This window comes from Phyllostomus discolor, chromosome 6 (assembly GCF_004126475.2).
Source record: "Phyllostomus discolor isolate MPI-MPIP mPhyDis1 chromosome 6, mPhyDis1.pri.v3, whole genome shotgun sequence".
NCBI classification, from domain to species: domain Eukaryota; kingdom Metazoa; phylum Chordata; class Mammalia; order Chiroptera; family Phyllostomidae; genus Phyllostomus; species Phyllostomus discolor.
The window spans coordinates 67,310,095-67,332,591 of NC_040908.2; the positions used below are offsets into that span (position 1 = coordinate 67,310,095).

Here is a 22,497-nt window from a genome sequence, read left to right on the forward strand (position 1 = left end):
AGAAAGACAAGGACTTTCGAGTTACACGTAGACTTAAATTGTGGTTCTGTCCATTAGCTGTGTGACCTTGGACAATTTAAGTTACTAATGTCTTTGATTTTTTTCTCAGTAGAGTGAATCAACCTCCTTACCACAGCCTCTCAGGGCATTATATGGTGTGGCAGCTTGCTAATTCTAACTTTACCTCTTAGCAACAGTGACTCTTCACTCGCCTCAGTCCCAAGGGCCTTTTGCTGTTCTTGAACAAACCAAGCCATTCCCTACCTTAGGGTATTAAACTTGCTGTCCTTTTGCCTCTGCCACCCTTTTTTCTACTGGTTGTCTTACCTTTATATCTGTTTGCTGCTCAGATGTCATCACCTCAGATCTCCTAATCTCTAAAATAGAAGAAGCCAGTTCCTTCACTTCTGATTCTTTCATTTTGCTTTCTTTTTTTCTCCATATCATTTATTACTAGGTGAAGATACAGTATCTGCTTGTTTAAATCTATTCCTCCAATTAGACTTGCTCCATGACCTCCTCCTACTAGAGAGTACAGGCACAGTTTTAAAGAAACAGAGAGATGATGTTACTTGGCCAGGTCACACAGGTAAGAAAGAAGCCAAGATTTCAGTCTATTTCCATTTGATACCATTAACCCAAGGTTATAACCAATTTGCTGTGAGGCACATAAACACACAATTTCTGTTGGAAACTTGCCAGGATGCTTTATCACATCATCTGTGTTTGCTCCTCTTAACTAGTGGCAGTTTCATCACCATTTGTGGCTTAGGGTTTTTTTTTTTTTTTTAACTACTACTATACTTGGATGTCTGTATATTCTATTAATAGGCTGATGATACGCAAAATCATTTTCTAATTCTTATTAAAGTCATTAAAAAATAAAGCATTGTTATGGTAGGTCAGCTCTGTAAATACATCATTTGAAAAAGTTTTGTATATAGGACGCATTGCACTAGATTTAAGAAAACATGAATGTCTTTAAGTTTGCTTAAGGCTGAAATAAATTTCAAGTAGCAAATACTTAATAAAAATTAATGAATACAAATAAATGACACGTTTCTTTTGATGTGAGCAAATCTGTTATCTGTTTTTAATAAGTAAGGAGGGACACATGATAGAACATTTTTGCAGTATGGTAAGCTTTAATGATTTTTGACATCTATTTGCAAAACTTAAAATTTGAAGGGTATCTAAATTATGAGTTGACTTCTCAACACAAGTAGAATCAGAATGCTGGTGCTAGACTGAACGTTACAGATTCTGTAGACCATGCCCTTATAGTTTCCTGCAGGAAATGAGACCCAGAGAGTCATTTGACTGATAAGGAGGAGAAATGGGACTAGAACCTAAGAGGGTTTTCCTGTTTACTTTTGTTTTTTACTCTTAAGACAATTTTTTTCCTGCTCCAATAATTAACTGCCCCTGCTGCTACTTAGGGAAAGACCAGTGTGTATGCTTAGTATCTTCTTTTCAAGAGAGTAGAGAATAAGCAATGTATTCTTGTAAATTTGTGGTTTAAAATTTTGAGTTTTTTAATCATTGACCTTAAAGTAATAGAAAAGTTTATGTCTTTGGTAATTTAGCTAGATATTATGCTTTCTCTCATCTTGGCAGGTAGTTGCCTTATGAACATAGTATGGTTTGAGAAATCTTTTAAAGACCAGTCTGCTCTCTTGGCTTTATCCTTGAATTAAAAGATTAGATAGGGGATGGGCAAAAAGTTGGTTGTGATGTGAATACTGTTATTTGAACTCAGTGTCTGAGCAACCGAAATGTTGCTTATTGGCTCAGTCATTCTGATCATAACCAAGGCTAAATGAGCTTTTTTTGAGTTTTAGTTAAAAGATTGCTGAATCTTTTCTAAACTCTCAGCATTTCTACACTGAGATTAATAAGAATGGACTTAAATATATTTTTACATTTAGGCACTAGTCTGAATTATGTAATTGAAATTATGATTTGGATACCTTGTTCTTTTGTTTCTATTTTTGTTTTTGTGATTTCACTGATTACCCTTGTTTTTTTCCTTTTTGTTGAATTATTGGGGTGACACTAGTTAACAAAATTATTTAGGTTTCAGGTGCACAATTCTACGATATGTCATCTGTACACTGTATTCTGTGTTCATCACCCTCAAGTCAAGTCCTCTGTCCATCACCATTTATCCCCCCTATACCCACCTTACTGCATCACTACACTGTTGTCTCTGTCTGTGAGTTTTTCTTTTTTTCTTTTTTGCTCAATCCGTCCATCACCCTGCACGCCAACAGTGGTCAGCCTGCTCTCTCAGGGTTACTATTTGCTTGTTAGTTCTTTTTTTTTTTTAAGTTTTATTTTTCTTTATTTTTAGAGAGTGGGAAAGGGAGAGAAACATTGATGTGTGAGAGAAACATGGATTGTTGCTTCTTGCATGCTCTAGACAGGGGACCTAGTCTGTGACCTAGTCATGTGCCCTGACCTGGAATTGAACTGGCCCCTCGTTTGGTTTGTGGGATGATGCCCAACACACTGAACCACACCAGTCAGGGCACTTGTTAGTTCATTTTGTTCATTAGATTTCACATATGAGTGAGATTGTATGGTAATAGTCTAACTGGTTTATTCACTTAGCATAATGCTCTCCAGGTCCATCCATACTGTTGCAAAGGTTAAAATTTTCTTTTTTATGGCTAAGTAGTATCCACTGTATAAATTACCACAGCTTTTTAACCACTGATCTACTGATGGACACTCCAGGTGTTTCCAAATCTTGGCTGTTGTAAATCAACACTGCAATAAATGTTGGGGTGCATATATTCTTTCAAATTTATATTTTGGGTTTCTTTGGATAAGTTCCTGGAAGTGGAATCGCTAGGTCATGAAGCAGGTTTTTTTTTTTAATCCTTGTGTTTGTTTGTTTAAATATAACCCCACTACCACTCCCTGCCATCCCAGCCAACCCACCTCCCTTGCTTCCATCCACCCCCGTGGCTTTGTCCATGTGTCCTTTTTTAAAAAATTTAAATTATTTTATTGCTGTTCAATTACAGTTGTCTATATCTTCTCCCCACCCTTCCTTACCTTTAACTGGAACATAATCAACAAAAGAAAAAAGCAAACAAAATATAACCAGAATCATTGAAATTAAGAACAGTCTAACAATAGCCGAGGGGAGGAGGGGGGGACAGTAGGGAGAAGGGTTTTCAGGAACTACTCTAAAGGGCACATGGACAAAATCAAGAAGGAGGGTGGAAGCAAGGAAGGGAGGTGTATTTATTTATTTTCATCTTCACCTGGTGATACTATTGTTAGAGAGGAAGGGGGAGGAGAGAGACAGACCTGTGTGAGGCAGAAATATCAATCGTTTGCCTCCGGTACACACCATGACTCGGTGTCATACTTGCAACCTGGGTATATGCCCTAATAGGGAATCCAACTTGGAACCTTTTGATGCTGGACAGCTCTCAAGCAGAGCCACCCAGCATGGGTAGGCAGTTCCATTTTTAATTTTTTGAGATTAAGTCCATACAGTTTTCCACAGTGGCTTCACCAATCTACATTCCACCAACAGTGCATGAGGGTTCCCTTTTGTCCACATCCTTGCCAACACTTGTTTTATTGTTGATTTATTGATGATAGCCATTCTGACAGGTGTGAAGTGGTATCTCGTTGTGAGATTTTTAAAAAACTATTTTATTGCTTATCCATGTGGTTTTAATTTGCATTTCTCTGATGATTACTGACATTGAGCATCTATTCATATGCCTGCTGGCCATCTGTATGTCCTTTTGGAGAAGTGTCTATTCAGGTCCTTTGCTCATTTGTTTAATTGGATTTTTTTTTCCTGGTGTTGAATTTTGTAAGTACTTTATAAATTTTCAAAACCCCTTCTCAGATGTATCATTGGCAAATATGTTCTCCCATTCAATGGGTTGTCTTTTCATTTTGTTGATGAAAACTTTTTAGTTTGATGTAATCCCATTTATTTATTATTTTCTTTTTCTCTTGCCTGAGGAGATATATCAGAAAAAATATTGCTATGAGAACTGTCTTGAGATTTTACTACCAATATTTACCTTTAGGAATTGTGTGGTTTCGAGTTTTAACATTTACCTCTTTAATCCATTTTCAGTTTATTTTTGTGTATGGTGGAATAAGGTGGCCTAGTTTCATTTATTTTGCACTTTCTGTCCAATATTCCCAATACCATTTGTTGAATAGCCTATCTTTACCTATTGTACGTTTTTGCTGTGAAATATTAATTGTGACTATAAAAATATGGGTTTTTTCTGGGCCCTCTATTCTGTCCTGTTGGTCTGTATGTCTGTTTTTATGCCAGTATCATGCAGTTTTTCTTTTTTTTATTGATTTGAGAGAGAGGAAAACATTGATTTTTTTTTCTTCCACTCATTTATACATTCATTTGTTGCTTGTTATATGCCCTGACCGAAGTTGAACCTGCAACTTTGGCCTATTGGGAGGACACTAACCAACTGACCTACCTGGCCAGGGCTTGCATGCTGTTTTGATTACTGTATAGTTTGCAATCAGGTAGCTTGATGCCTGCACCTTTGTTCTGCCTCAAGATCAGTTGCTATTTGGGTTCTTTTGTGCATCAATGTAAGGTTTTGGAATATTTGTTTTAGTTTTGTGCAGTATGCAGTTGATATCTTGAAAGGAATTGTGTTGAATCTATAGATTGCTTTGGGTGGTATGGACATTGTTATGATCTTTCTATCCATGAACATAGTGTATGCTTCCACTTATTTGTATCTTCTTCAGTTTCTTCAGTGTCATAATTTTTCAAGTATAGGTCTTTTAAATCCTTGGTTAAATTTTTGTCTAGGTATGTTATTCTTTTTGAGCATTTGTGGATGGAATTGTTTTCTAGTTTCTATTTTTGGTAGTTCATTATTGGTATATAAAAATGCAACTGATTTCTGGATATTTATTTTGTGTCGGCTGCTTTACTGAATTCATTTATCAGGCAGTAGTGTTTTGATGGAATCTTTAGAGTTCTCTATGTATATACTGCATAATGTCATCTGCAAATAATGACAGTTTTATTCTTGCTTTCCGTTTTGAATGCCTTTTAATCTTCTTGTCTGATTGCTGTGGCTAGGACTTCCAGTACTGTGTTGATTAAGAGTGGTGAAAGTGGACATCCCTGTCTTGTTCGCATTCTTAAGGGAAATACTTCTAGTTTTTGCACATCAAGTATGCTGTTGGCTGTGGGTTTGTCATATATGGCTTTTATTACATTGACGTATGTTTCCTATTTCTACTTTGCTGAGTTTTTATCATAAATGGGTGCTGGTTTCCTTGTTCTTTTAAATGCTTTTCATCAAAATTCTGAATTTTTATTAAAAAGTTGTATTTATTGATTACTTATTGACTCTAAGCCTTTTAAAAAGTTGAAATGAGAAAATTCTGAATTTTAAAAGTATTTAAAGTTTTTCTTTAATATTTTTGAAAGCATAACTAAAAAATTCCTTTATTTTTTTGTAATGCTTTATGTCTTAAAATGTGGTTTGATCTCACCTATAAATGGAACCTAATCAACAAAACAAACAAGCCAGCAAAATATAACCAGAGACATTGAAATTAAGAACAAATGGACAGTAACCAGAGGCAGGTGGGAGGGGATAATGGGGGGAAGTGGGGGAAGGCTTGTCAGGGAACATGTACAAAGGACACATGGACAGAGCCAAAGGGCATTAGGATCGAGGATGGGAGGTGAGGATGGCTGAGGTGGTGGGGAGTGTTGTGGGGAGAAGGGAAACTACTGTACTTGAACAATAAGAAAAAATACACAAATTTAAAAAAAGTGGTTTCATTTGATTTTTTCTCATTCCCATAAGAATCCTTAGAAGAGAGGTAAGACAGTATATATCCTGTTTCATAGTTGCCCTGTCATTCTGGTACCAACTACCCAGAGTTAGGGCAGACATCACAAGTTAAGGGTACAGTCCACAAGACTCTTTTCTCACTTCAGATAGCAGCTGCTGCACTAGGGCTTCCAGGCCACCTGTACTTCTGATCAACTGGCTACAAATTTGGAAGTTCTCTTTACCCCCTCAGGTTTCATAATTTGTTAGAATGACTCACAGAAATCAAAAAGAGTTGTGCATGTAGTTATTGTTTTATTGTAAAGGATACAAATCAGGACCTGCCAAATCAAGAGATACATAGAGAAAAGCCTGGGAGGGTCTCGTAAGTGAAGTTTCCATATCCTCAGGATGTCATCCTCCTGCCACATCAATATACGATTGCAAACCAGGAAAGCTCATTCAAGTCTTAGCGTCTAGGGTTTTTATTGGGATTTTATTACATAGACATGATTGAAATCATTGGCCACACAGTTGAATTCAGCCTCCATCTCCCCTCCTCTTCCCAGAAGGTCAGGCTGCTATATGACTCAAAGTCCCAATCCTCATTACATGGTTGGCCTTTCTAGCATGGTCCACCCTATCCTGAAATTGGGTGTGCATTGGGAATCACCTATTAGTATAACAGATATGGTCTCAGGGACCCACTGTAGTTAACAGAAACACTCTTATCAGTTATGAAATTCCAGATGTCTAGAGTCTCCCTCTCACCTAGGAAACAGGGACAGTGGCCAGCCAAATTTTTTGTTATACAACAGTAACTGAAGTAAAAATAGACATTTGGCCAGTTTGTGACAGTTGAAACTAGAACGTATCTCTAAAATAGCCCAGAGATCTCCACTATACTAAACACTGGAACCAATTACATTTAAATATATGAGGGGGGATCCAAAAAACCTGTAATTCATTTATAAAACATTGTGTATTTTTATATGTTCTAATTTGTTACCTTGAAAGTACTCTCTACTTAATGCAATATACCTGTTGAGATGTTTGTTCCACTGCTCAAAACAGTTTTTGAATTCATTGATTTTGATGTCTTTTAGTACACCTGCTGTTTTGGTTTCACCTCTAACACATTGGCAAAACATTTCCCTTTGAGGAGTTCTTTCATCTGGGGAAACAAAAAAAAAGAGTTGCTCAGGGTGAGATCAGGTGAATTGGGAGATGGGGTAGGGGGATGGAAGTGGGTCATGTTGGTTTTTGGTCAAAACCTGCTGAACACTTAGTGTGGTGCCAGCAGGTGCGCTTGTAAATTACCCATCATGAAATGGGCAAACCCGTTGAAAGAATCTTCAAAGAAGGAATTCACTGAAGCCAAATGCAGCCTGTCATAACAGTGCCACTGGGTACGCTGCTACAGATGGGTACCTAGAACACTCACATAGTAGGAGAAGCCTGTACTAACGGGGCCTGCCCTCAGATGGTAGTTCCAGTGGTTTTTTGGGGGGGTCCCTCCTCATATGTATATGGAAAGATTGACTTCTGTTGAAGTTTTCTTTTTAATTGATTCAAGAATATTTAAAATGTGGGTTGATGTTTGTGTAAGCCAGGTATTTTATTTATATAATGTGTTTGTATGCAGAGTTGTAAACTACATACTTTTTAGTATTTTAAAGCTCAGTAATTCAAGCGTGAAAGTTGATTTTTAGTAGTTTTTGAATTTTTAATTTTAGGTTTAGGTTATTACTCATTACTGTTACTATTAAGTGAAAGGAACCCATGAAGTGAGATTTTTGTTGGTGAGGTAGAGGTAATTACAAAGTATTTGTTTTTAGAATAGTAAAATGTTTTAGTAACTTATTTGCCCAACTAATTGTCCTTTTGAATTTTCACCTCTGAGTTGAAGTTACTATCTGTTTACAATGTTGTAGGAACAGGTGAATGTTCTCTTGCATGTTGCTTATGCCCAATTTCTAATTCACTGGAAAGTTATATTGCAATCACTTGGAACTTGCTGCATGTTTCTCAGAAATATAATCTATTAGTTTTAAGGCATGGGGTGTCAGACTCATTTTCACCAGGGGCCCCATCAGCCTCGCAGTTGCCTTCAAAGGGCTTAATGTAATTTTAGGATTGTGTACATGTAACTACTCCTTAACTAGGAGCAAGGAGCTCGGCAGTGCTGCCGGGTAGAAACAAGATGCTAGGCTGGATAAAACAAGGTTGGGGGGCTGGATTCAGCCTGTGGGCCTTGTGTTTGCCACCTGTGTTTTAAGATACCAAGTGCCAAATAAACTGTACATTGAATAAAGACTTCTAGTTCTTGTGTCTTTCTAACAATGTAGCATCTCTTTAGCATGTCATACTATCTTAAAAAGTAGTGGGGTTTTGTTGTTGTTTTTATGAATGATAGGTGGGCCTTGGCATGAAGCAAGGGAAACAAAGCCAAAAAGTAAAAGAATGGCAGCTTCTTAAACGTTCTACTCTCTTTATTTTCACTTGCAGTTATGTAACTGAAACTCAGGTTCAGCTGCCTGTCACAGCAAAAGCCAAACTTGTGAGACAGGTGCTGGTGCAAAACGAAAGAGGTTTATTCAGTTGCCAGACCTTGGACTCCTGTCTCAAAGACCATCCCCACTCACTTCCTGTTTAAGCCTGTGGTTCTAACAGGGATAGGGAGGAGAGGGCTTTTTCTATCCAGTTATCTTCCTAGCTTTTGGCATGCTCAGTGTAAGATCCTCCTGCTTCCTGTTTACAATAGCAATTACATTTAATACAAGGATTTGTGAGAAGAGAGGTTTGTTAAAGATGAAACTGATAGCAGATACAGAAAGGAGTGAATTTGACCATGTTTTTGAATTGCAGTTCTATAGAGGGATTTGTTTTTGGTTATGCCATTGTGTGTGCCAGTTTACCTTATAATTTCAAAAATCTAAGACGTGTGGATAGAATACACAGGGTGAGGACTTTTGCTAAGGCAGACATAGAGATCTTAGTGTAGATTATTAGCTCAGGAGTCAGAACCTTTCTGTCTCTGCTACCAGCCCCATTCCCCATAATTTACACCTACATAGGTACACTTCCTTTCCTAACTTTTTACAAAGTTTTGTTCAGACTTTTTAGTAAGATATTCAGGGCCTTCTATTATAGTTCCTCAGCTACCTTATTAGTTCATCTGCCACTACTAGCCTTGTCTCCTGAATACCAGCCAGTTTTTGATCATGAATTTTCTGTGGTCCTGAAATCCTCTTCTCACCCCTCCTACTTATTTAAATCCTAGTCATTGTTCTCAGGTGAGGTGTACCTCTTCAGAGAAGCCTTCTTGGGTGTCTTCTTTAACATGAGGTTCATTGCTGTTTTCTCTGTGCATGTCCTATGTGTGTTGTCAGGAGCCTCTGATGTAGGCTCTCCTGTATTATAGTTTTATGCAATAGATAACTTTGTTTTCTCTTATAGACAACTTTGTATTGTGGTTTATACTTAACTGACCTGAAAACTGCAAATTATAGTAAATGCTCAGTGATTATGGAGTAAACTTTTAGGTCAGACATGTAATTGGGGCAAGGAGAGGGAATGAAAGTCAGAAGAGGAGATAGCTTATCATCTGTAATCTAATAAAAACCCTTCAGCTTGTGAGTTTCTACTTTGTGCAGATTGTAGCGATGTTAAATCAAGACATTAATTGAGAACAATCAACATTATACCACGTGGGAAACAGCCAACATACTTAAAATATCCAAAGCAAAAAAAGTATTGGTGAAAATGAAAAATGTGTCTTTTATTTTATGGAAAAAACCATACGGGCTTTTTGGCCAACCCAATATTTATATACTCTGTCTCATTACCTGTGAATTTCTATATTTATCTCTGTTCTCTCACCACTCTAGATACACTACAGACAAGATCAGTGGTTCTCAAAGTATGTGCTTCAGACCAGCATCATCAGCATTTCCTGGGAACTTTGCAGAAATGCAGATTTCTGGCCCCATTCAGACCTAACTGGATAAGAAGCTTTGGGGTTGGGGTCCAGCAGTCTGCGTCTTGAGCAGACCGATTATGATGTCTGCTCAATATGAAAACCACTGCTCAGGACACAGTCCCCTCTTCTTGGATATCAATTTTATTCTCCAGCTAAGTTCTGTTCCTATTACTAAGCTTCTACAGTGGTCTTTGGAATCCTTGATTTACTGCCACTCCAGACTTTTCTACCAATAATCATTTGGCTTTCCTGTGAGAATATACCATTCCTCCTTAGTGAAGGACTGGCTTTTTACTCCTCATTCTGGATTCTTGGTTGGTTTTTGTTTTGTTTTGTTTTGTTTTTTGTTTTGTTTTGTTTTTGTTTTGTTTTAATCATGCCTTTGTTTTCCTTTGTAATGATCCCTAGTTTTGGTCATGCTGATTTAGAGGTGCATGTGGAACACCCTAGTGGAAATGTTTTGATAAGCTCTTCGGCCAATGGATTAGAGGTTAGGAAATCAGGAAAATTGAGGGAAGGTGTTTAGACACCAATTAATTTTGCTGCTATTTAGAAAACCAGAGAAGGCAGTTCTTTGTACTTTATTAAAACAGTATCTGTTTTTTCCCCTTCCCTTCTGTGGAAATCTGTAACTATAAGGAAAAAAAATTATTAGAACACTTCCTTCAACTTGTATTCAAATGACTGATTTTGTTAAGTTGACCAGCTTTTAGTAACTTTGTTGTTATGAATGAAGAGAGAAAATTATTTTTTATAGTGAATTGTTTGGGATAGAAACTTTCCCTTTAATAGGATCACCCTCAAATTGGGATATTAAAAATATTTGTTATGCATTTTCAGTTTTAATAAATCTAAATTCCAATTATATCTTATACACCTTAGTGTTTGTCTCTCTTTTTATATCTGTAATTTATTTAAATATTGACTTTAAATCATAACATTAAAATGCTGAAATATACTTAGATTCTTTAGGGTACAAGCTAAGCTGCCATAAATAGAAACTTCAGAAGAAAGATGCAAGCAATAACAAAGTTTTTCTCTTGCAATAGTAGGCAAGCAGTCCACAATGGGTCAGCTGCTTTTTTTTTTTTTTAAGTCTTTTAGGTTCAAGGTTCCTTCTGTTTGCTTTGGCATCCCCTAAGGTATTGTTTTCATTCTCACAGTTGAAGCCAAATTACCTCACAGCTGCTCTCCAGAAAAAGAAGTGAACAGATTTAAGACATGGAACAGGTCCTTGCTGGTATGGCTTAATTGGTTGGAGCATTGTTCCATAACCAAAAGGTTCCAGATTTGATTCCTCGTCAGGGCACATACCTGAGTTGTGGGTTCGATCCCCAGTCGGAGAGTACATGATCCTGGGTCTGGGTGTGTGCAGGAGGCAGCCAATTAATGCTGCTTTCTCACATCGATATTTTTGTTTCTCCCTTTTTCTCTCTCAAAAAAGCAATGAAAAAAATCTCCTTAGGTGAGAATAAAAATAATATGGAAGAGATTTTTCATATTTTTCTGTATAGATTACTCTGCTCATTACCATTCCTGGTTTTTTAAAGATTTTTTAAAATTTATTTTTAGAGAGAAGGGAAAGGAGGGAGAAAGAGAGGGAGAGGAACATCAGTGTGTGAGAGAAACATCTATCCGTTGCCTCTTGCACACCCCCAACCAGGGACCTGGCCCACAACCCAGGCATCTGCCCTGACTGGGAATCAAACTGCTGATCTTTTTGGTCTGTGGGACAATGCCCAGCCCACTGAGTCACACCAGTTAGGGCTCCTGAGTTTTTAAAAGAGCCTAAGAAATGTAGTCTCTAACTGGCAACCCTGCTTCCTACTAAGAGGGGTGGGAAAGGTGTTTTATTATTAAAAGGGAGAATGAATACTCAAGGATAGTTGTCATTCTGCCACCCTGTTGTTTGGGAATTCCAAGACCATCCTTGTTTTTGATACCACCTGCCAGTTTGGGTATCCCCAAGACCTCCCTCAAGTTCAGTGATTATAAGTAGAAGAACTCATAGCTGAAAGCTGTTATACTCATAATTACGATTTACATTAAAAGGATAAAGAGTAAAACGAGCTAAGGGAAAGGGTGCATGGGGCACACAGGGGAGTTCCATGTGTGGCACTTGAGTTGTCCTCTCCCATTAGAGTCTGCTACAGTGCTAACTTCTGGCAATGACAAGTGACAGGATGTATTTGCCAACCAGGGAAGTTTACTCAAGGCTTAGTGGCCAGAGTTTTTATTGGGAGTTTGGTCATATAGATAGTGGTTTACTGTTCATGCGGTTGAAGCCAAATGAGTCTGCATTCCCTCAGGAGGTTGAGTGTGCATGGCTAGAAGCCTCCACCACAAATCACTCTGTTCAGCTGACTATTTGAGTGACCACAAGCTTGGTAAACAAAGAGGTTTATCAGGACATTCCAGGGGCTTAGAGATCACCTCCCAGCAATGAAGGGCAAAGGCTAGACCTCTCTGAATAAGGCTAATAAGTTTACAGCCACATATCTGTTTAGGTACATCTTGGGTTTTTTTGAAAGTGTCAAGTTGCATAATATGTAAACTTCATTTTAAAAGTCTTTTTGTAAATAGCCAGAAGTGTAGAATCATAAACATTTCTAAAACTGTAAGAGACTAGAATTTGTCCCAGTTCTAGCCATAAATTAAAGAACTAGCATCTGACAGCTTGTGATTTGCTTAAGGTTAGAGAACCAGTTAATAACAAAGTTGGTCATCTTTGGATCTCTACTTTTATAAATATGGACTACTTCCAGTTGGGGGACTGGATGGAACCTATTTGTAGGGCATTATTTTCCCCCTTAGTCCTTCTGTCACATATATGGCAGCCAGTGTGACTCACCCAAACAAGTGCCAAGTTCCCCAGTAAAGCATCTGTTTTGTTGAATTGTATTAGGCTAGTTCAGTTAAATAAGTGTGTTCTTACTCACTTTTTAGCAGTTTATTATATTGATAGCATTGTTAATTTCTTCCTTGAATATTTGGAGACATAATTTTGTAAAAGATGTGTGATTTTTGTGCCATAAACCAGCAGTCAATTCATCAAATATTTTACCCTAGAAGGCAATGCAATAAACATGGGTGTGTTGTAAAGATAAATAGATGTAAAAACCCCTTTGAAAAATAAAAGCACTATGGAAATATATTACTATTGGTGTCTTTAAGTTTAAACATTTTAAATTTTAAAATTCAATGAATACTCAAAGGCAGGATATATAAAGTGTCAGTCAGCAGATGAAATTCTTAAAAGATGGTGTGACTGTGGGTATTTTTTCCCTTCCCTTTTCCATTTCCTGTATTTTCTTAGTTTTCAACAATAAACATGCTTTTTTAACTAGAGTAGGGAAAACTTTGAAGATGAACACCTAGCATGGCTGAATACTGGTAGCATTATAAAGCAGTATATAAACACAAATCAGTAATTGCAAAGATAATACCAAGACTGTCTCAAGGAAAGGTGAAAGGACCAAATTCACATCTAGCAAAGGCTCATGAATCCAACCCGATAATTTCTTGTTTAGAGAGCCTTATATATAGCTATTTTTATTTGGTGGATTAAAATGCTATGTTTATTTGGTATTGATCAAGATGGTACCTAATATAGTACAGGAATTGTTTTATTGAAGCAGGAAAGAAATGGTAATGGGAAAGTGTGTTAGTGTTCTGAAGGTGAAGAAACCAGGTTAACAAGTATTTTAAATACACAAAATACACAGTTATTTAGGATAATACATGCACAGTTTAGGATGTAGATGCTCAAGACTAGAGCCAGTAGTTGGGCCTCTTGGAAACTGTTACAAGGGCTATTTTTCACCTACGTGTTTGATGTTTTTGTTTTAAATAAATTGGTGAGGGTCTCTTCAAAGTCAAAACCTGACTGCAGTGTGTGGGATGGGGCCGCAAGAAGGTTCTGCTTCCCTGGGTTATAAAATTTAAGAATCTTTGATGTGCCCTTATAACTTCAGCAGTCTGAGAACTTGAGCCCTAGACAATGATGGTGTCTGTATTTTTGTATCTAAGTGTTACATAAAAAGCTGTTTATCTGCTGTTAAAGCCATATTCATTGAAGAGCACATTGGAGCAGACATTGTCAAACCTTGTTTGCTACTATGTACCATTGTTTCACTTACTCAGTCACTTATAAGGACAATATGTGGTCCTAATACATTAGTTCTGCAAACTGCCTCCTACTGCCCTCCTCTCCAAGAAAAAAATATCCCATACACAGATTTCTTAGGACAGTAGTCTCTCGCCCAGCTTTGTACTCCCAACTGAACATCTCAGTTATCCCTTCCCTGTAGCTTTGCTAGTCACTGTGCTACCTGCAGTGTTTCCAGTGTCAAAAGCCTTTTTGTTTTTTATTTTCTTTACTTCTTAATAAAAATCTGTTTCATTTTTAATTTTTTAATTGTGGCAAAATGTGTATAAACATAAAATACACCATTTTAACCATTTTTAAGCATACATTTCAGTAGTTTATTCACCTTGTGCAACCAATCACCAGAATTTTTTCATCTTGCGAAACTGAAACACTGGACCTAATTAAACACCTCTTTATTCCCCCCTCCCCCATCCCCTGGCAGCCACCATTGTACTTTCTGTTTCTGAATTTACTCTAGACACGTCATGTAAGTAGAATCATATAATATTTATCTTCTTGTGGCTGACTTACTTCACCTAGCATGATGCCCTCAAGGAAGAGGACATTGTTGTAGGATCTATCAGAATTTTGCTTTTTAAGGCTGAAAATATACCACTGTATTATGTACCACGTTTTGCTTGTCCATTCATCCATCACTGGACACTTGGGTTTCTTTTGGTTCTGAATAATGCTGATGTAAACATAGGTATACAAATATCTCTTCTAGATTCTGTTTTCAATTCTTTTGGGTATATACCCAGAAGTGGAATTGAATTGCTGGATGGTAATTCTCTTTTTAATTTTTAAAGGAATTGTCATGTTGATTACCATAGTGGCTATACCATTTGACATTCCCACCAGCAGTGTACAAGGATTTCAGTTTCTTTACTTCCTCACCACTGTTTGATAGCTTTTGTTTCCTAGTTTTCTCTTTTTATAAAGTATATTTTATTGATTATGCTATTACAGTTGTCCCATTTTTCTCCCCTTTATTCCCCTCTGCCCTGCATCCCTCCTCCCACCAACATTCTCCCCCACCCCCCACTAGTTCACGTGCATAGGTCATACATATAAATTCTTTGGCTTCTCCATTTCCCATAGTATTCTTAACCTTCTTCTGCCTATTTTGTAACTACCATTTAAGCTACTTATTCCCTGTACCTTTTCCCCTATTCTCCCCCATGTGGTGCTAATGTTTATTGAGGATATACCCTAGGTGGTAAGGATAAGGGTACTTTTGCATATATGAATTTATTCTTCATCTATTTTTTTAACTAATAAAATCCTGTAGTTGGCTTCTACAATAATGCTGCTGCATGTGATCTCCTTTTCTGTGATTCTGTTCCTGTTCTAGTTGTTTGCTTAGATTGACTTTGTTTTTGTTATTTTTTTTAGGTTCAGTTGTTGATAGTTGTGAGCTTATTGTCACTTTTCATAGTTTTGATCTTCTTTTTCTTAAATAAGTCCCTTTAACATTTCATATTATAAGGGCTTGGTTATGGTGAATTCCTTGAACTTTACCTTATACAAGAAGCACTTTGTTTGCCCTTCCATTCTAAATGATAGCTTTGCTGGATAGAGTAATCTTGGATGTAGGTCCTTGCCTTTCATGACTTGGAGTACTTTCCAACTCCTTCTTGCCTGTAAGGTTTCTTTTGAGAAATCAGCTGATAGTCTTATGGGAACTCCTTTGTAGATAACTATCTCTTTTTCTCTTGCTGCTTTTAAGATTCTTTCCTTATCTTTCATCTTGGGTAATGTAATGATGATCTGCCTTGGTGTGCTTCTTCTTGGATCCAACTTCTTTGGGACTCTGAGCATCCTGGTCTTGCATGTCTAGTTCCTTCAGCAGATTGGGGGAGTTTTCCTTCATTATTTTTCCAAATGAGTTTTCAATTTCTTGCTCTTACTTTTCTCTTCTGGCACCTCTATGATTTGGATGTTGGAATATTTTAGAGTTTTCCTGTAGGTTCCTAAGCCTCCTTATTTATTTATTTTTTTTTGAATCCTTGTTTTCTTCATTCTGTTCCAGTTGGATATTTGTTTATTCCTTTTGTTCCAAATTATTGATTTGAATCCTGGTTTCCTTCCCTTTACTGTTGTTTCCCTGTATGTTTTTTACTGTATGGCCTTCATTTCTGCCTTTATTTTGTGACCATACTCAATAATTTCTGTGAGCATCCTGGTTACCAGTGTTTTGAACTCTGCATCTGATAGATTGTCTACTCCTCATCACTTATTAGTTCTTTCTCAGTAGTTTTAATCTGTTCTTTCATTTGGGCCATATTCATTTGTCTTGGCACACTTGTTATGTTGTAAGGGGTGGAGCCTTAGGCATTCATCAGGGTGGGGTTGTAGCACTCTATGTGGGGTAGGGGGTCAGAGAGGAAACAATACTGCTTGCTGCCTACTTGGCTCTCGCCCCACTTTTCCACAAGCAGGTGTGCCATTTCAGTTGCTGATTCCCAGGTGGGTGGTCTTGTGTGTGTTTTAGAATCCTGTGGGCCTCTCCAACGGACTCTCCTGTGAGACTGGGAGTCCCGCCGCCCTGCCCCCCCCCCCAGCAACCCCCACAGGTTTTTACAGTTAGAGGTTTTGAGGCTTTAGTTTCCCAGGCTGGAACTCTGGATTGTGTGGTGTCTCACTCCCCAGTTGTTCTCCTGGCTTTCCCATGCTTGAATGTAGGATATTCTGGCCTGCCAGCTATTGCCTTGTACATTCCTGACTGCCAGCTGCGGCCTTGTTGTGTGCCCTCTCTGCCCCAGCTGCCAGGCTCCGCTCCTCCTACCAGTCTGGATGAATGTTTCTTTAACTCCTTGGTTGTTGGGCTTCAGTTTGATTTTCTGGAAGTTCTGGTTGTTTTTTGTGTTTAAATTGGTTTTTACCCTTTGGGTTGTGCAAGGAAGTGAAGTGTGTATGTACCTATGCCTCCATCTTGTCCAGAACTTCCCCCTCTTTATATTCTTTATGCGTGTCAGGACATTCTCTCCCTGAAGCACAATGGCTCAGATACCATCTTCATTACTTGCAGTCCTCCTGGAACACAAAAGTTGAATTGGATGCAGGCCTCCTGGAGTCTGGGTAGGTCCAATCCTGCATTCCAGCTCCTTGCTACCTGCATTAATTATTAATCACTGAGCCTTTTAACTATTAGCCAAAGCTAAATATTTTTAACTCGAGTTCCCCCATCAGTGTAAGATAAGAGTCCAACTTCATTCTTTTGCATCTGGGTATCCTTTTTTCCCAGCAATATTTGGTGAAAATTCTGCTTTCCCCCATTGAGTGGTCCTGGAGAATTCCCTTTTAAATACACGTTTCTGGGATGAAACATACCTTAAGCCAGTTACTAACTAGTTCTTTAATTGTTAGTAAGCACCTTTGAAAAAAATTGCTAACTAAGCAAAGGAAAGAAGCAATGAAGAGGAAAAAGTGTTGCATAGTAGTGTGGAAGGTAGCCAAAAGTTAAGTTGTTTTATTTCAACCTTGCCTAGTGATGGACTTGGTGGCCACAGGCTACTTTCTTTGCATTTGTATCATATTCGTGAATAATTATGCCACTGTGATATGTTCATTCATTTGTTGCATAGTCATTTGTATATTCCAATTCACTCAGCAACTGTTTCTTAAGTAACATATAACTAGAGTAATGAGAGCGAATAAAAGCCACTCAAAGTCAGTTTCATTTCTTAATGGTGTACTTTATAGAATTACAAATATTGAACCAACAGATTAACACTGATGAATGTATACTGGGGTATTGTCTGAATGTGTAGTGGGAATTTTGCTGGTATGTTATGAACTATTTGGAGTCTTACAATGTTGAATTCTTTAGGAAGTGGATGAAATAACACTTTTGCATGAAAATTTCTTCTGGTGATTAACATCTTTCTGTGGATACATATCAAAGTCCACCAATAATCATAGTAAATAAAAAGGCAGAGTGATGTTCATTTTTAGTGGGATTTGACTGGCGTTTTAAAATGCACATTGAAAGTCCAGAGTGAAAGGTATACTCCAGCAAAAGATGAAATAAAGTTAAGGGGAAAGTATGCATAAGTACAGTTGTTAATTTTTTAATAATAAGCAGGTCCTTCATGAGGCTCTTCAAAGAGTTTTGAACATCCCTATTAAGAGAATGGGAGAGTCAGGAAATCTTTTGCATTGCAGGTATTCAGGGTCCCTGGGCTCATTAGCAATAGAGTTCCTGTGCCTTTGCTTTAAACTTGGCTTACCTGGCTGGCTCTTGTATTGTATGTTGACACTGGGTCCTGTCATGACTGCACTGGCAGCTTCTAGTTTGGTTGGTCTTTATAATTTCATTAGTTGAAGATGAATAAATGAGTTTAGTTAATGCACCTTTCAAGGATTGGAACATTTCCCTTTTGTAGAGTCACATAGGGGAACGTAGAACAGGGCCAGAAGTCTTTAGAGGTAGTTTTTAGTTCATTAGTTTTAGTTTTCAGTTTTTTTAATTTGGGTTTTTCTTCAAAAAGAATCTTATTCAGACCACAATTAATCTAAAACTTATAAAAGCAGGGCTGCCAAAATTGAAGTGGTTCTCTAACCACATCTATCCTATAATCAGTTCATGGCCCCGTAGGGTTCTTTTCAGGGCTTATCAGTGTAACCAAGATGAGTGCCTCAGTGTTGGATTCACCCCAAATCGTATAGCTAGGCAGGGGTAGAACTGGGATTAGAGCTCATCTAGGTCTTGTGTTACTAAATTTATTAATCTTTCCGTTAAGTTGTAGACCACGGCAAATTTAATTTAAAAGAATGATGTTTGGTACTGTACTTCAAAGGGTTTCCACATGATGTGATCTCAATTGATTTCTACTCTGTGATCCAGCATTAGGATAATATTAGTATGCCAGTTGCTAATGTTAATTGAGGACATACCCTAAGTGGTAAGGATAAGTGTACTTTTGCATACATGAATTTATTCTTCATCTATTTTTTTAACTAATAAAACCCTATAGTTGGCTTCTATAATAATAGAGAGTTATTTTAGGTTGTGCATTACAGGTTCAGAAATGTTGTATCACTTTTGTCAAGGCCATCAAGCACTGTGGAACTAGATTGGAAAGCCAGCCTGCAAGAATTTTATCTGGAAACAAGAAGGCAATTTTTATTTACAAGTCTGGCTTGGTAATTGAATGGCTTGTTCAGTTCTCTTAGTTTGTGGGGTTAGTTGAGATGGCACATTATAATTCAAAAGCTTGTGGGGAATGGAGAGGATCAGAACACAGTTTTATTTCTGAGGACTAATTCTGTCAAGCTGTGATAGTATGACTTACTGCCTTCCTCCAAGCTAGGGAGGGTGCTATTTGAAGAAGCAAATCAGTCATCTAGACTAGGGAACTTTTCCCGTGGATTTGGCTTCAGAGGCATTGGCAAAGCCCCTTTTTTCAGAGATCATTACTAGTTAGCAGAAACATAAGTCTTTATTTATGGCATACCAGTTTCAAAGAATAGAGTTTTATGTTAGCTACTTTGTGATTTCACACTACCAGGGAAACACTGTAGTCTTTAGAACCCTTTAAATGATTTATACTTAATTACCTGTTGTGTCCTTCTTGTCAGCCCCAAAAGTGTGTATCATTTGCTAATCTTGTACATGCAACTTTATGAGGAGGGAGTGTCTATCATGTTGCTCTCTAGTAAACACAGGATTCTACTGTGAATTTTTGGAAAACTTTTAAAATACGAGAAATAAAAAGTAGATAAGATTAAATATGTAAAGTAGAGTTTTGAATATTGATATATTGGGGTATACTATATTTGGGACATATGACTGTTGCTATCATGCTTTATATATAAATTTATTTTCTTTATTCAACAAGAACTTATTGAATTTCTAGCATATACAAGATTAATGGCAATTTATTTTTAATATATTTTATTGACTGTGCTAGTACAGTTCCAATTTTTCCCCCTTTGTCCCCCCTCCACCTGGTACCCCTATTCCCTCTAGCAATTCCTCACCTTAGTTCATATCCATGGGTCATGTATGTAAGTTCTTTGACTTCTCCATTTCCTTCAGTGTTCTTAACATCCCCGTCTATTCTGTACTTACCAAATTGTACTTCTCAATCCTTGCACCTTTTCCCCCAGTCTCCCCCTACTCCCTCCCAATTGATAAGCCTCCAAATGATCTCCATAACTATGACTCTGTTTCTGTTCTGCTGGTTTGCTCAGTTTGTGTTTTAGATTCAGTTGTTGATAGTTATGAATTTATTGACATTTTAATGTTCATAGTTTTGATCTTCTTTTTTCTTAAATAAGTCCCTTTAACGTTTTGTATAATAATAGCTTGGTGAGGATGAACTCTTTTAACTTGACCTTATCTGGGAGGCACTTTATCTGCCCTTTCATTCTAAATGATAGCTTTGCTGGATAAAGTAATCTAGGTTGTAGGTAACCTTGCTTTTCTTGACTTTGAATACTTCTTGCCAGTCCCTTCTAGCCTGCAAAGTTTCTTTTGAGAAATCAGCTGACAGTGTTATTGGAACTCCTTTGTACCTAACTCTTTGCTTTTCCCTTGCTGCTTATAAGATTCTCTCTTTAACTTTAACTTTTGACATTTTAATTATGGTGTGTCTTCATGTGGTCCTCTTTGAGTCCATCTTGTTTGGGACTCTGTGCTTCCTGGACTTGTATGTCCATTCCCTTCACCAAGTTAGGGAAGTTTTCTGTCATTTTTTCAAATAAGTTTTCAATTTCTTGCTCTTTTCTTGTTCTAGCACCCCTGTGATTCAAATGTTGGTATGCTTGAAGTTGTCCCAGAGACTCCTTAGACTGTCCTGTTTTGTTTTTTAATTCTTTTTTTCTTTTCACTCTCCTGATTGATGTTTATTTCTTCCTTATGTTCCAAATCATTGATTTGATTCTCGGCTTCATCCACTCCAAATGTTGGTTCCCTGTAAATTTTTCTTTATTTTACTTAGTGTACCTTTCATTTCTGTCTGAGTCTTTTTTATGCTGCTGAAGTACCCAATGAGTTCCTTGAGCACGGTGTTTTGAACTCTGCATCTGATAGATTGCTTATCTCCATTTTATTTCAGATCTCCAGAAAAGTAGTTTTGTTCCCTTCTTTCATTTGGACCATATGTTTTGTCTTCTCATTTTGGCAGCTTCCCTGTGTTTGTTTCTATGTATAGGTAGAGCTGCTTTGACTCCCTGTCTCAGTAGTGTGGCCTAGTGTAGAAAAGCATTCCCATAAGTTGGATGGGGCAGAGCCTTAGGTAGTTATCATCATGTGGTAACCTGTATGAACCAGGTTGTGAAGTCTCAGATATGGGGCTGCTGCTCTGGGGCTTTGTGTGGGGGGAGGCCTCAGAATAGGAATAATGGTTGCTGCCTGGGCTCTGGGTTTCTCTCCAGGAGGAAGCTGTCCCCTGCTACTTGCCCTGATGCCAGACACTTCAATTTTTCCCTTTATACCAATGGTGCCCTTTAATCTGCTGTCTAGTGCTGGAGCCCAGAGGGAATGTGTCTGTGTAAATCCTAAATCTGTTGCAGGCCCTTTAAGCAGCGACTCCTGAGAATCCCACAGTTTTCTTTTGCCACCCCAACCCCCACTGGTCTTTACAGCCAGAAATTATGGGGACTTAACTTACCTTCTGGCACTGGAACCCTGGGCTGGGTGGTCTGGTGTGGGGCTGGGATCCCTTGCTCCTGAGGTATCCCTCCCTAGATAATCCCTCCTGATTTTTATTCACCACACATGGGTGTGGGATTCGCCCATTCCAAATCTCTGCGTCTCTGCCCCTCCTACCCATCAAAATGATTGTCACTTCTTTAATTCCTTTGTTGTCGGACTTCCATACAACTCGATTTTCTGATGGTTTAAGTGATAGTTGCTTTTTTAGTTTAGTTGTAATTTTTGCTGTGGTTGTGTGAGGTGAGCCATGTTTACCTATGCCTCCATCTTGACTGGAAGTCATACATTTCTTAAAAATGTTTTGTGTAGCTTTCCTCTTTCTCTGCAGGAAGTTTGATCCAAATTGTCTAGTTTCCTATTTGCTATGGAGTTTTTGGCAAGTAGACTTTGAGTGTGTAAAATGAAATATGTTTCTTGTTTCCTTTTCCCTTCTGAGGGTCTTAATATTTGAATCCTAGACCAATAGGAGTTTGTTATACATGGGTCAAATTAGTGAAGTAATGAAATTATGATTTTAAGTCATTCATTTCTCTTACTTTTCAAAGCTTCAAACATTTGTCAGGGAAAGAACATTTAAAATCTGTTTTTTGGTTTATTACATCTTTGTTTCATACTGTCTACCCTCATTAATACATCAGTATGGATTTTTGTATTGGCCTTTCTCAGTGGATAGCCAATGTATCTTAAATAAATAAGGCCCTTAAGTGATTGGGCAAATGAACTAAACTAAAAACATACTATATTTTTAAATTTGCCTCATCTGATTAATTGTTGTATTTAATTTTTGTGAGTATGACTCCCTAACATAATGGCCAGGACTCCCAAACTCTTCACTTCTTAGAGCAGATACATGGATTCGGTTTATATGAAGTCAAGAGTTACTTGTTAACAC

The 22,497-nt window shown here is 37.7% G+C and overlaps 1 protein-coding gene and 1 long non-coding RNA gene across 6 annotated transcripts in view; both read left to right on the plus strand.

Annotated features, from left to right (window-relative positions):
* Positions 1-22,497, plus strand: part of REV1 (REV1 DNA directed polymerase) — a 107,088-nt gene that overhangs the window by 1,969 nt on the left and 82,622 nt on the right. The gene's annotated exons all lie outside the window — the stretch shown is intronic.
* On the plus strand, positions 37-13,243 carry LOC118501158. The gene is made up of 3 exons (XR_004903765.1): positions 37-48; positions 12,105-12,109; positions 13,033-13,243. It is a non-coding gene; the product is annotated as an uncharacterized LOC118501158 (long non-coding RNA).